Here is a 12,552-nt window from a genome sequence, read left to right as displayed (position 1 = left end):
CTTTGCCGTTCGTCCTTTCGGGTTCGATGAAATAAGTGCCAGTCGAGTTCGACCCCTTGCCTTAACACAAATGATCGTCTGAGAAGTGTTTGGGAATACGAAAGAGGAGAGACAGGGTGCGTGGATGAGAACGAAGAGAACAGAACAAAACAAAAAAAGACAATGCTATCTGCTTACCATCTCCCTTCCCCCCCCCACACACACACACAATACTCGGGTACGTAGAAACGGAGAGGGGTGAAATGAGAGAGAATCTCAGTGAAGGTAGAAGTTAATAAGAGATAGTAATAGGCAAAGAAGTCCTGACGAAAGAGAAAGAGAGAGAGAGAGACGGGGGAAGGTTGATAAAGAAGTTGGTAAATAAAAGAGAGAGAGTACTTACCCCCTAAAAGGATGACAAGGACAACGTCGGTTGTTAGTACTAGAATAGTCCGCTTATTTGTTAGTGTCAGTGTTTTAGTTGTTTGCCGCTGCAACCGCTGCTAAAAACCGAGATAGCGTTCAGCGCTTACAAAAACGGGGGACGAAATCCAAAAACGGATCGAAGCAGAGTTGGCAATGTGCAAGAAAGCATGACTCGTACGCTGGTGCGTGTGTGTTGTAATTTCCTCCTCTATGTGTGCGTGTGCGAGTCTGTTGGCTCATCGGCGAGCGAAGTACCTGTTCTTTTGCTACAGTAGGCTTGTATGTGGTCTAGCGGGAATTGACTAGAAATTGTTATATATTTACACACGCATTAACACACACAAACGGACAGCAGAAAGACAGGCTAGTAAGGTGCGCTGTGTGTGTGTGTAAGCAAAGTGGTGGTGGTTTACTATTGACAACTCCGACACAGCATGGAACGACGACGGGAACAACAACAATATTAATAATAATGAAAATGAGGTTCAGTGATGCGTTGGGCTGACTTTGGGTAAACTGTAACCCGTTTCCTCATCAGAAAGTAAGGTGCATCGAGCCATGACAGCTGTATATCCGCCATCATCATCGTCATCGTCAGTGGAGGGTGACAATCGCCGGTCAAGCAACACTGCTGTAGCGGACAAGGTCAACAGTGCGTTTCCAACTAATGCACATGTATGGACACACAAACACACACGCTGCCTCAGAGTGAAAGGGTGAGGCAAGAGAGATCGTTAACGCGCTCCTGGTTCCGTCAGTTCTTCTCTCGACTAAAACACAAGTCACCTGGTCTACAGGGATAAACCTGATCGAGTTCTTGTAGCGCGACCCTGACACTGAGACGAAGAGAAAATGACCGTGGGAATCGAGGACCGATGTAGATCCGACCAAGTAGTATTAATGGCTGCAGTGAGAGAGCGCGATCCGCTGTGCAGTTCTGCTGTATGTGTTATCTGTGTCAACGCCATATGCATCAGTTATGTTTAGTGGAGGGAAGAGGCCACGAACTGCTACAAGAGAAGTCTTGCACCAGCTGGATAAACAAGCCAGCCATTCTCTGTGTCATGCTCCAGCACTTACAGCTAAGGGAGTGCCAACAGCTGATAGACACGGATAATATACTACACACACACACTAAACCTATTTCGCCATACACACATACATGCATAGATATTAGCCAAAAGAACTATACACACACACACACACACATATACAACCGAAGCAACCAATCCGACACACAGACACACTATTTAACTAGACACATATGCTTCAACTAAGCAAGCAGTCAGGTTCGCGTGTGCACACACACACATACACGAATTAAGGAAGCAACCAGTCATGTACACACACACACACACACAGACAAATACAGTTTTTAATCAAACAACCAGTGAGATAAGACACACACACACACACACACATCGTTTAGCCAAGCAACCAGTCAGCCACACACAAAACGTATTTAGCCAAGCAGTCAGTCATTCTTCCCCCTCCGCCCTCGTCTCTCCCACCACACAGATTACGTCGCCTACAAGACAAAAAGGTGGAGAGAAGGAGGAAGGGGAGGCGGTGGTGCTAACCAAATATTGCAAGACAAAACATTCTCTTCTTTCAGAGAGATATCCAAACTACAACGACAAGCAGCATTCCTTCAAAAACAAAAAAATCCCAAACGAAAACCTGCCCTTACTACTATTACTACTACGCTTCACAAGAATGATTCCACATCTGATGGAGATACGTGAGCGCATCGTGTATGTGTTATAGTGTGTGTATATAAATATATATATATATATATATATATGTGTGTGTGTGTGTGTGTGTGTATTTGTTAGCGAGGAGCTTCGAAGAGCAGAGCGTAGGCTCCGGCTGGTCGCGTCTTCGAACCGATTTCACTTTCAGCTTGGAACTATTTTCTTTCGTCATCTTTAGTTAATGCTCTCCAAACATGAACTTTCCTCTAACCAATTCTTTCAACCGTAACTATGATGAATCATTATTGTGTAAGAAGAGATGTTCGTGCGCTTTGGCCATACCGATGCGGTTTTGCTTCCTGGTTGACTAAATTTACATTTCACTTACGTTATTGAAAACCGTTAGGAAAAAAAAGTTTTTATTTTATGGCGATTTTTAAAAAAATAAATTTATGTCGTTACGTATTTAACACAAAGTGATATAATTTCTAACACACACACGGACCACAAATTTGGGGAAGTAAACAGTCCAATAAATCGACCCCGATACTTTACTGATACATTAATTTCATCGACCCCAGAAAGGTGAAAGGCGAAGTTGACCTCGGCGGAATTTGAACTCTGAACGTGAAGAGCTGTAGCTAAAATACCACAAGGCCATTTTTTTATCCGACGCTTAAACGATTCTTATGAGAGAAATATTAAAAAGAATGTGAGTAGCCAGTGGGACTCGAGCCCTCACTTATCCCCTTTTGATGCTTCGATGTGCAATTTTCGTGTGAGTACGTTTCTCTTTGTTTAAAAGTGTAAACACACATTGTTACCCCATTCATTCAAGATTAACCTACAATATTTAATAGCCTTGTGTGTGTGTATTAGTCTCTCTCTCTCTTTCGCTCTTTCTATGTTTATATAGATACATATATATATATTAGGTGGTAGGTTTAATTCGCCGCCCGATTTAACACCACCGCTTGAGTGTTACAAGCATTCGGCTTAAGCCTCCGACCTCCCTCCTATTAGTCACGGAGGATTTTGTATAGGGTCATGGGTTCTGCCTCCCTTCCTGTCTAAAGGAAAGAAGGCAGGAGACAGACAGATAGATAGACAGATGGATAGATATGGCAGATTTTGGGGAGCAGTTAGACGACAGAGTGTCAGGCTACCGCCTGTGTTGTGAAGTAAGGGGGTTCAATGATCGAATGAAAACACAGACTTAACCCACTGCGCATGTACTTGTTACTCAAAACAATCTCAACATTCGATAGATGCCAGTGTAAAGATGCCGATGTCGGGGAACCTGTACTCCTATTGATAACACATCACATAGTAAAGTGGACGTTATAAACACGAGTCTACGCAGGTTCGATCCCACTAAGGTTTATATACCTATTTTCTTATATAAAGTACTTTTGTATTCAAGCTCGTTATGCAGAGTCTAAAATGTAAACACGTTTTCACCGCGAAGCTTCGACTGAATTAAATTCTTTTTTTCTTTTTGTTCTTGTTATTTCGAAATACGTCGGAACTGATTAAGTAATATTAACGAAGCAGTGTATTATTGCTTTTTTTGAGTTTGTTATTTGGTTGTTGTTGTTGTTTTTTTTCGTGTGGTAAGTGAACACCCATGTGGCTACGCTCTGGGCAAACTAAACGATCGCCGAAGGCACCCAAATAGCTCAAATTCTGAAAAACTCAGGCAAAATTTCTTAATCCGACTAAAACTCAATAACAAAACAGAGCAGGTGCAGTTCCCCTCGGAACAGAAAGAAGGCTCAGGGTTGAAAGGAGAGGGTGGTTTTAGGGACTAAGGAACATTCCAAATTACGCTAAAGAAAGATTTACTCACATGTATGATCAGGATACTATAAATTTCTCGTTTGTATGATGATAATTTTTCCACTGCATTTTTCAGTTTGTAAAGAGGGTGATGGTTGTAACAGATAAATAAATAAATAAACGGAGAACAGGACACACTGATGTCGTTGGCCGAAAGGCACTGTATGTCCTGGTTCCGCTTAGCTTTCGGAAAATCAACTCCTCAACCCTGGCGGTTTTAACATAATTCCAAGAAACACACGCTCTCGGAAACGATACGAACGTCATGTCTGGACTTCATCTATAAATAAGAAATGCCTGGTTGACAAGACCGATTCATAGCCACGCTATATACGCCATTCCGGCTAGTGTTTTACAGTTCGCTATTTCAATTCTATAGACATTACCTTTATTGTTCATGTTTCCAGGAACCAATACAACTTTCGATCCATCTTGTCTTGCAAAAATGGTCTTACAAGGTCAACTGTTGACAGACGAGGCTGAGTCTGTTGCATCGACAAAGAACACAAGTGACACAAATAAGAAAACTGTTGCTATTTGGACACGGGACCAAGAGGGAAGAAATTTAATTGTTAGAGTGCATTTAATCTGGCCACCTTACAATGAAACAAAAATGAAGGGTGAGTTTCGGGTGGGGGGCTTTAATCATTATATAAGTATACAATAAAAAAAACTCTGGGAAAGATATGCCATTACCAAATATTTATTTATTGTCATTATTGAGAAAGGCCATTTCTGTCATCGTCACAACTATTAATTGCCAATTCTTGAAAAAGACATGAATGTCACAATTTCCCTATTTCTTCTCTTTTAAACCCACCAGACTCCATGCATAACAAAATAATTACTCTAATTGAATGATTGATCGATGATAATGATGACGAACGAGTGAAACGAAATTATCAGAAAATTACCGAGCTTTTAACTTGACAGTAAAACTGGAGATGCTACTGCCTTTCTGCTTCATTAGTTTATGAGAGAGAGAGTGCAAATTTTTAATTGATTTCCAAAGATACAAACAATTGGAAGCAAGAGAAAAAGTGTTTAACACAAATATCGATCCTAATGTGACTGAATGACCCTAGTTGATGATGGCATCCGTAATCACAGTTGACTGGGCAGAACATCACATACTGAAGCCTTGCCATCGCGGATGGTCGGCTTTAATATACCATAAATGTCGCCATCAACACATCTTCCTTTACACTCTTTGCAATCTCATCAGCGTTATCAAATATTTCATTATACCATGTTTGATAATATTAGCTAAAAATTTGGGCACAAGGCCAGCAACTTCAGGGGTGGCGGGTAAGTCGATTACATGAACCCCAGTGCTCAACTGGTACTTATTTTAGCAATCTCAAAACGATGAAAGACAAAGTCAGCCTCGGCGGAATTTGAACTCAGAATGAAAAGACGGACGAAATGTCGGATAGTGTTTTGCCCGGTCTGCTAACGATTCTGCCAGCCCACTGCCTTACTATGACATGTTTGGTAATATTGGTTTCAAATTCTGACACCAAGGCCAGCCATTTCGATTACATTGCACCCAGTGTTCAACTGGTACTTAATTCATCGACTCCGAAGGATAAAAGGTTATGTCGACCTCATCAAAATTTGAATTCAGAACGTAAAGAGCCGGAAGAAATGTCGCTAAGCATTTTCTCCGGCGTGCTAACAATTCTGCTAGCTAGCCGCCTCCTAAAGAGTTTCTCCAGTTTAAAAACAAAGCCAACGATTTTCTTTTCCTTTTTTTCTTTTCCCTTTTTTAAAGAGATAGACTACTCGATTGCACTGACCCCCCCCCCCCCCAGCTCTTTACTGGGACTTTATTTTATCAACTCCGGAGCGATGAAAGGCAAAGCTGAGCTCGGTGCGATTCGAACTTAGAATATAAAGGAACCGAAAGCAATACCACGCGGCAATTTCTTCTACAAGAGTGGACGTTACATGGACAAATTACAAAAACAATAGGTGAAGGTTGCAGAATCGGTTGTGGAAAGAAACTAACGGAGAAAACTAAAGGGTACAAAGGGGCTGGAATGAGACCTCCCGAAAGGGATGGCAGTCACAAAACACCGCTGAAAGAACTGCACATATCCACGATTACTCTGACTACAAATTGCAAGTGTCCCCTCCAAGCAGCATTCTTCGGTTTTAAAGCTGCATGGCGAAGAATAGCAAGCACCAGTGGGCACATCTGAGCCATTCTCACCAACTTTTCAGTAAATTTGAGTCTTGGCCGAAGAGGCACAAGTCTATCTTTAGCCTTTCAAATGTGTCAACATTCACTCGCTAGTGTCATATTCACTTGACCAGTGGTTGTCAACCGGGGCCAATATGGCCCTTGGCGGTCCATATAAGAGTTGTTGTTGAGTCTTTTGTGCAATAAATTTATTACACTTCTACAATACACAAAATATTCTAACAACTTTTTTCTTAAACAATTCCTAATAATATTTAATTATAAAAACATAATAGGACTTTTCAAACCCCAAAAAACTGAGGGGTCAGTAGAGTAAAACAGGAATCAAAGGAGTTTAGAAGTAAAGAAAAAAAATGGTTGAGCAGCACTGCACGAGACAGTGAAAATGTACCCGTCCTTTTTGGTTATATGAGGGTAACAGGGCGATCCTTATGAGGGACAGGAATGATCACCGAGATTCGTCCTACATGAGACAAACAACTGTTCAACGTAATTCTACGAGTCAGCAATGCTCATATCGAGTGCACATCACAACATTCCAAATGCCAGGCGCTCAATCTTGGTTTTCGTTGGACCGAAGACTGCAGCTCCTACAAAAAGACGAGCTGCAAGAAAAACGTACCTCCCAAACGGCGACCACGCTGATTTCTGACACTGGAAGTCGGCAACAATTTTATAGGAAGAGTATGATCAATTAAGTCGACCTCAGTATATATATATATATATATATATATACATACACTATTATTATTAATATATAAACCCCAAAAGAATTGACACCGACAGGATTTGAACTCAGAACATAAAGAGACGTAGCAACAGAGACAACTACAGTTCTTACGACAATACTAGTTCGCCGCTTTATGAAGTAGTAGTAGTAGTAGTAGTAGTAGTATGTGGTTTCGACACAAGGCCAACAAATTTTGAAGAGAGGATGATGCCGATTAAACCAACCCAAGTTCTCGACGGGTAGTTTATTAAATCGATGGTGGTAGGATAAAAGGCAAGTCGACCGCGGTGGGATATCAAAGCAGAATGTAAAAATCCCCAGCAAAGACCACGAGGTATTTTCCCGACACTGAAACGATTCTGCCAGTCCACCACCCACAATAACTTGTACTGAATAAATACAAGTTTATGGTGAGTTCATTCTAATACATTACTGATGGGCAAGGTAGTAAGCTGGCAGAATCGTTAGTACGCGGGGGGGGGGGAATGCTTAGCGGCATTTCGTCCGTCTTTACGGTCTGAGTTCAAATTCCGCCGAAGTCGACTTTGCTTTTCATCATTTCGGGGTCGATAAAATAAATACCAGCAAAGCACTGGGGTCGATGTAAACGACTTAACCCTTCTCCTTCCCCAGAAACTGCTGGCCTTGTGCCAAGATCTGAAACCAATATGTTATAAGTGGATGCTGTGTTAGAATACAGAATACTGCAATGGTTACCACGAGACAAGCTCTCCGGCTCTGGCCAAGTTTTTCACTCCTTTCTTCTTCTTCTTCTTCTTCTTCTAGATAGCTCTGACTCTACAATAGTCAGGGGATAAGGAAGATAAAACGTTGCGCTAGCGAAGACATAAGCGGAGTAAGTGAAAGAACGGCAACGCAACCAGCAGCACCATAAATCCTGAACTTGTCTCACTAGTAGCAGACATAGGTACTAACCAATAACAACATACGGTAATAATTTGAAAAGTATGAGAATCGCTACTAATGAACAGCGATATCAGATTGTTGGCCCAGAAACAACAAAGTTCCACCTGCCTAATAATAAAATGCAGATGTCAACGTCTGCTGTACGCGATAGATTAATCAAGGTTGTTTTCATGAAGAAGTAAAATATATCAATTCTGGCTGAAAAACCGCCAAAGATCTAGCATTAACAGCCGGACCTGCTTACTACGCATAATAAAGCTACAACCGAACAAGAAGAGGTAGAGAGAGAAAACAGCGCCAAGATAGCAGAAGAGAAACAAGAGAACAGAGTTACTCGACAATGTAAGGTGACAACATTGGAATGACAATTGCTGCAAGGTGCAGAATCATGAGTTGAGTATTGGTCTGAGATGGTTATATAATGGTCTTAACACACTTAAGGCGCATAGCACAGTGGTTAGGGTGTTGGGCTCACGATCATGAGGTAGTGAATTCGATTCCCGGACTGGGCTGCGTGTTGTGTTCTTGAGCAAGGCACTGTATTTCATGTTGCTCCAGTTCACTCCGTTGTAGAAATGAGTTGCGATGTCACTAGTGCCAAGCTGTATCGGCCTTTCTTGGTCTGCCCCTACGTCTCCTGCTCGTTGACTCGGCTTGAAGAATCCGCCTTGCGATCTGTAGTACCGGAGCTGTGACTTCTCAATGTGGAGAAGTAACAAGTTCCATCTGGAGAGATTCTCTGGTCTCTGAACTATACACTTTACTCCAGAGACCTTTCGGAAGAGCCCAGTTTCGACTACTTGTGCTCGCGAGCATATTCTTTTGGTTAAGCAGAAAAGAATATACATTTTTTTACCAACACCATAAGCAATTTCATAGTGGACTGGAAAAGAACAGGAAAATAAAGTATATTTTTCTATTTATGGGCTCATAAAATTCCTCGACATAAGAAATCCATTCTCAGGTATTTTCACGTAGATTAAAACTTCTGACACTCTGGATAATCGATTTCTTATTTTACACAAATAGGTTTACCCAAGACCTTTCTTGAGGAACAGTAGCGTCATTAATTATCGATTTATAACGGGACAATCAATGGTCTGCTGCTCATCTGGCGGCAATATATAAGGGAGTGTTTGTAACTAGGTGCAAAACAAATATCCCAAGAGAGTTTGTCCTTAGATCAGTAGTTTTTCGCTTCTCTCTATTGTGTATAACTTTCGTCTATATACTTCTGGAAAAGATACACACACACACACACACCGTCAAATATATATTCACACACACACACATACATACAACCGTCAGTAGTGAAGAAGTATGACTTGGTAACATGTACCATGCTTTTGCTGATTGTTTTGGGTTCCTATATAATAGCGAACAGATGTAAATACCCTCTCAGCCCCAAAACCCTTGACCAAGTGGAACATCCACAATGTGACACCCGGATAGAGAGAGAGTGAAACAGACATATGTACTAGCAAATGGCTAGTACTCATTTTCAGTTAAGTAGACTTGAGCAAGCTGAAATGCCTTACCCCAAAACACAACCACCACCCGATTCAGGAACTGAACACACAATCTTATTGTCATGAGCCGAACATCTTAACCACTAGGTTTTGCGCCTTCATTATAAGTGTATGTGTGAGTGTGTGTATGAGAGAGAGAGAGAGAGACGGACCCCTGCAAACTTTCCATAAACTAAATTCTTCGCACAAATTCAGCTCACGATTAAGGTACAAGACACATGCTAAAGGTTCCGTACATTTGGATCCAAATGGGAACCATACGATTACAAAGTCATTTGTGTTAACCATAAACCTATGACCGCAATATGGAAGTGTTTCTAGAAATAATAATGACAGAGGAATACCAGAGAAAGAGACAAAAATGCAAAATGGTATAAATTGTGGAAGAGAATCTTTCGACCACCCGACATTAATTGATGATTATAAATCTGTGCAGAAAAATATTAAAGTAGTACAAACTTAGAAAATCAAATGAAAATGGAATTTATTTCTTAAAGGTCTTTGTTAACACTTCGATCTCTTAACTTATCTATTATTGAAGAGAGTCAGACAAATCGATCCAAGGAAATTGTTTGAGAATTCTATCTAAAATATTTAATTGAATCTATCAAACGCAGGCATTTGTACATCTATAATACTATATTAGGTGGTCAGATTAGAAATGTAGCGATTGTTTGTTTGTTTGTTTGTTTGTTTTCGTTTACTGCTTAAACAAAATACGAACAGAAATAAGGGGATACAGAAAGCAAGCCTCCCACCCCAACCCCTTGTAATACTTCTGTTATGCAAAGGAATCCTTAAATGAACGAACGTCATTTTAATGTTTTTTCCTCGGTGCACGAGGTTTCTCCATGACCGATACCACGAATATTTAATCAACGATGATAATTCGGATTGTCAACACAGACACGATGACCCCTAATTTATCGAGTTTGGGCGGATGAAGTGTAATGTTGATCCCGGTGAGAATTTGAACTCGGAACGCAAAAGGATGTAAACCCTCATGTCCGGTATTCTACTGGTTCTGCCATCCGAAGCCTTAATAACCTTCAAACGTTACCATAACATTCTTTCTCTTGCAAGTAATGGATTCGCTAAAGAAGCTGCAAAGCGTTGTTCTCTCTTTCCTTTTACACACCAAACGCACATCGATCCGTGATTATTGAGGGACGCATATTCCCGTTGCCAGATGTGTTTCTTCATCAAATTTTGAAAATTTGAACCTGTACCTCCAATACAACTGATATATGTATGTATGTGTGTATGTGTGTGTACACGTAATTCATTGAGATTGGTGGTACTTAGCATATGACCAACAGTCCAGTTGTGAACAAACGAGGATTGCTGAAGGTGAAACGCAAGAATGCATTCGAAATGTGTTCCATTCTGCTCAGGAGAGAATAGAGAATGGTTTACATAAGACCCTAGCAACGCTCGGACACAGACATACATTAATGCCAATCATAAACGAGAAAACTGAGCTCGCTCGCCCTTCAGCACAATATTGAAAATTAATCAGCGAACAATGCACACCTCGGGACAGATAAGGTGTCTTATTATCGCTTTTCTTTGAGATGGCTTCACCGGGTACTCGTGTAATTAACATTTCGACATCTTCAAGATTTAAAGTGTACCGGCTGCAGCATAAATATTTACCCAGAGAATTTTTAGGTTTTGGTTAATGAAAGGTTACAGGTTGATTATTGACAATATTTTGCATATAGGCGCAGGAGTGGCTGTGTGGTAAGAAGCTTGCTTCTCAACCACATAGTTCCGGGTTTAATTCCACTGCGTGGCACCTTGGGTAGGTGTCCTCTACTATAGCCTCGGGCCGATCAAAGCCTTGTAAGTGGATTTAGTAGACGTAAACTGAAAGAAGACCGTTGTGTGTGTGTGTGTTTATGTATATTTGTGTGTCTGTGTTTGTCCCCCCACCATCGCTTGGCAACCGATGTTGGTGTGTTTAGCCCCCTGACTTAACGGTTCGGCAAAAAGGGTTGATAGAATAAGTACTAGGCTTACAAAGAATAAGTCTTGGGATCGATTTGTTCGACTAAAGGCGGTGCTCCAGTATGGCCGCAGTCAAATGACTAAAACAAGCAAAAGAATATATTTACAATTCAAAATAACTACCCTCCGGTTTCACTCTTTTTTCAACTGAAGTTTGAATAAGGGTTAAAATGTATATGCCGTACCCGGTAATTATATAACATAGTAAAAAAAACAAACTAAAATGGTTCTGAGTTCAGTTCCACTGCGTGTCACCTTCAGCAAGCATGTTCAATTATAATCCCGGTTCGACCAAAGTGTTGTGAGTGGACCTGGTGGACGGAAACTGAAAGAAGCCATCGTGCATATATTATTTTGTGTGTGTGTGTGTGTTTCAGTTATTAGACTGCTGTCATGCTGGGATACCATCTTGAAGAATTTTTTTTAAGTTACGGGGACGTAAACACACGAACACCGGTTGCTAAGCGGTGGTGGGTGACAAACACGAATACACACACGGTGGACTTCTTTCAGTTTCCATTTACCAAATCCACTCACAAGGCTTTGGCAAGCTCGAGGCTATAGTAGAAGACACTTGCCCTAGGTGCCATGCAGTGGGACTGAACCCGGAGCCATGTGGTTGGGAAGCAAGCGTCTTACCACACAGCCACAGCTATATATATAAGGTAAAGAATGACCATGGAATTACCTCTCCAAGGCAAAAGTCCGGGCAAGGTTGTTTATAGGAAACCAGCAGTCGCCCATGCATACCGACGTCGCAACTCATTTCTACAGATGAGTGAATTGGAGCAATGTGAAATAAGTGACTTGCTCAAGAATACAACACATAGCCCGGTCCGGGAATCGAACTCACCACCTCATGATTGTGAGCCCGACGCTCTAACCACTGAGCCATACGCGTGTGTGTGCATATGAATTTAAAATGCTATGTAAATGCAAAAACTTAAGACTACACAACCGCACATGTGTGTGCATCTGTGTAGTAATAGAGTTCAGCAACAATTACTTCGAGTATACAACCAAAATCGGGAAAAGAATTTACACACAAAACGCAAAAGGCACTCAATACCGAAGTTGAGTATAACCGTTTAATATGGTTAAGATTATTCTCTGATCCTACTCCGAGTTTCGCGATTCCTCCGTTAATCATACAACGTTGGAGTAATCAGCAAAAAAGTCACCAAACTTGGAATAGCAACACAAAGCAATCTC

The 12,552-nt window shown here is 41.2% G+C and overlaps 1 protein-coding gene across 8 annotated transcripts in view; it reads right to left on the bottom strand.

Annotated features, from left to right (window-relative positions):
* Positions 1-12,552, bottom strand: part of LOC115216435 — a 469,531-nt gene that overhangs the window by 98,860 nt on the left and 358,119 nt on the right. For 3 of the 8 annotated variants that reach the window (XM_029785766.2, XM_029785768.2, XM_029785769.2), the window contains exon 1: positions 383-1,584. The exons of the other annotated variants lie outside the window; for them this stretch is intronic. The gene's annotated coding sequence lies outside the window, so the exon portion shown is untranslated. Of the gene's footprint in view, positions 1-382; positions 1,585-12,552 lie in introns of those variants that run through there. 8 annotated transcript variants of the gene reach the window in all.

This window comes from Octopus sinensis, linkage group LG10 (assembly GCF_006345805.1).
Source record: "Octopus sinensis linkage group LG10, ASM634580v1, whole genome shotgun sequence".
Classification (NCBI taxonomy): domain Eukaryota; kingdom Metazoa; phylum Mollusca; class Cephalopoda; order Octopoda; family Octopodidae; genus Octopus; species Octopus sinensis.
Note: the sequence above shows the minus strand (reverse complement) of the source record. Positions and strands in the feature narration are given on the sequence as shown.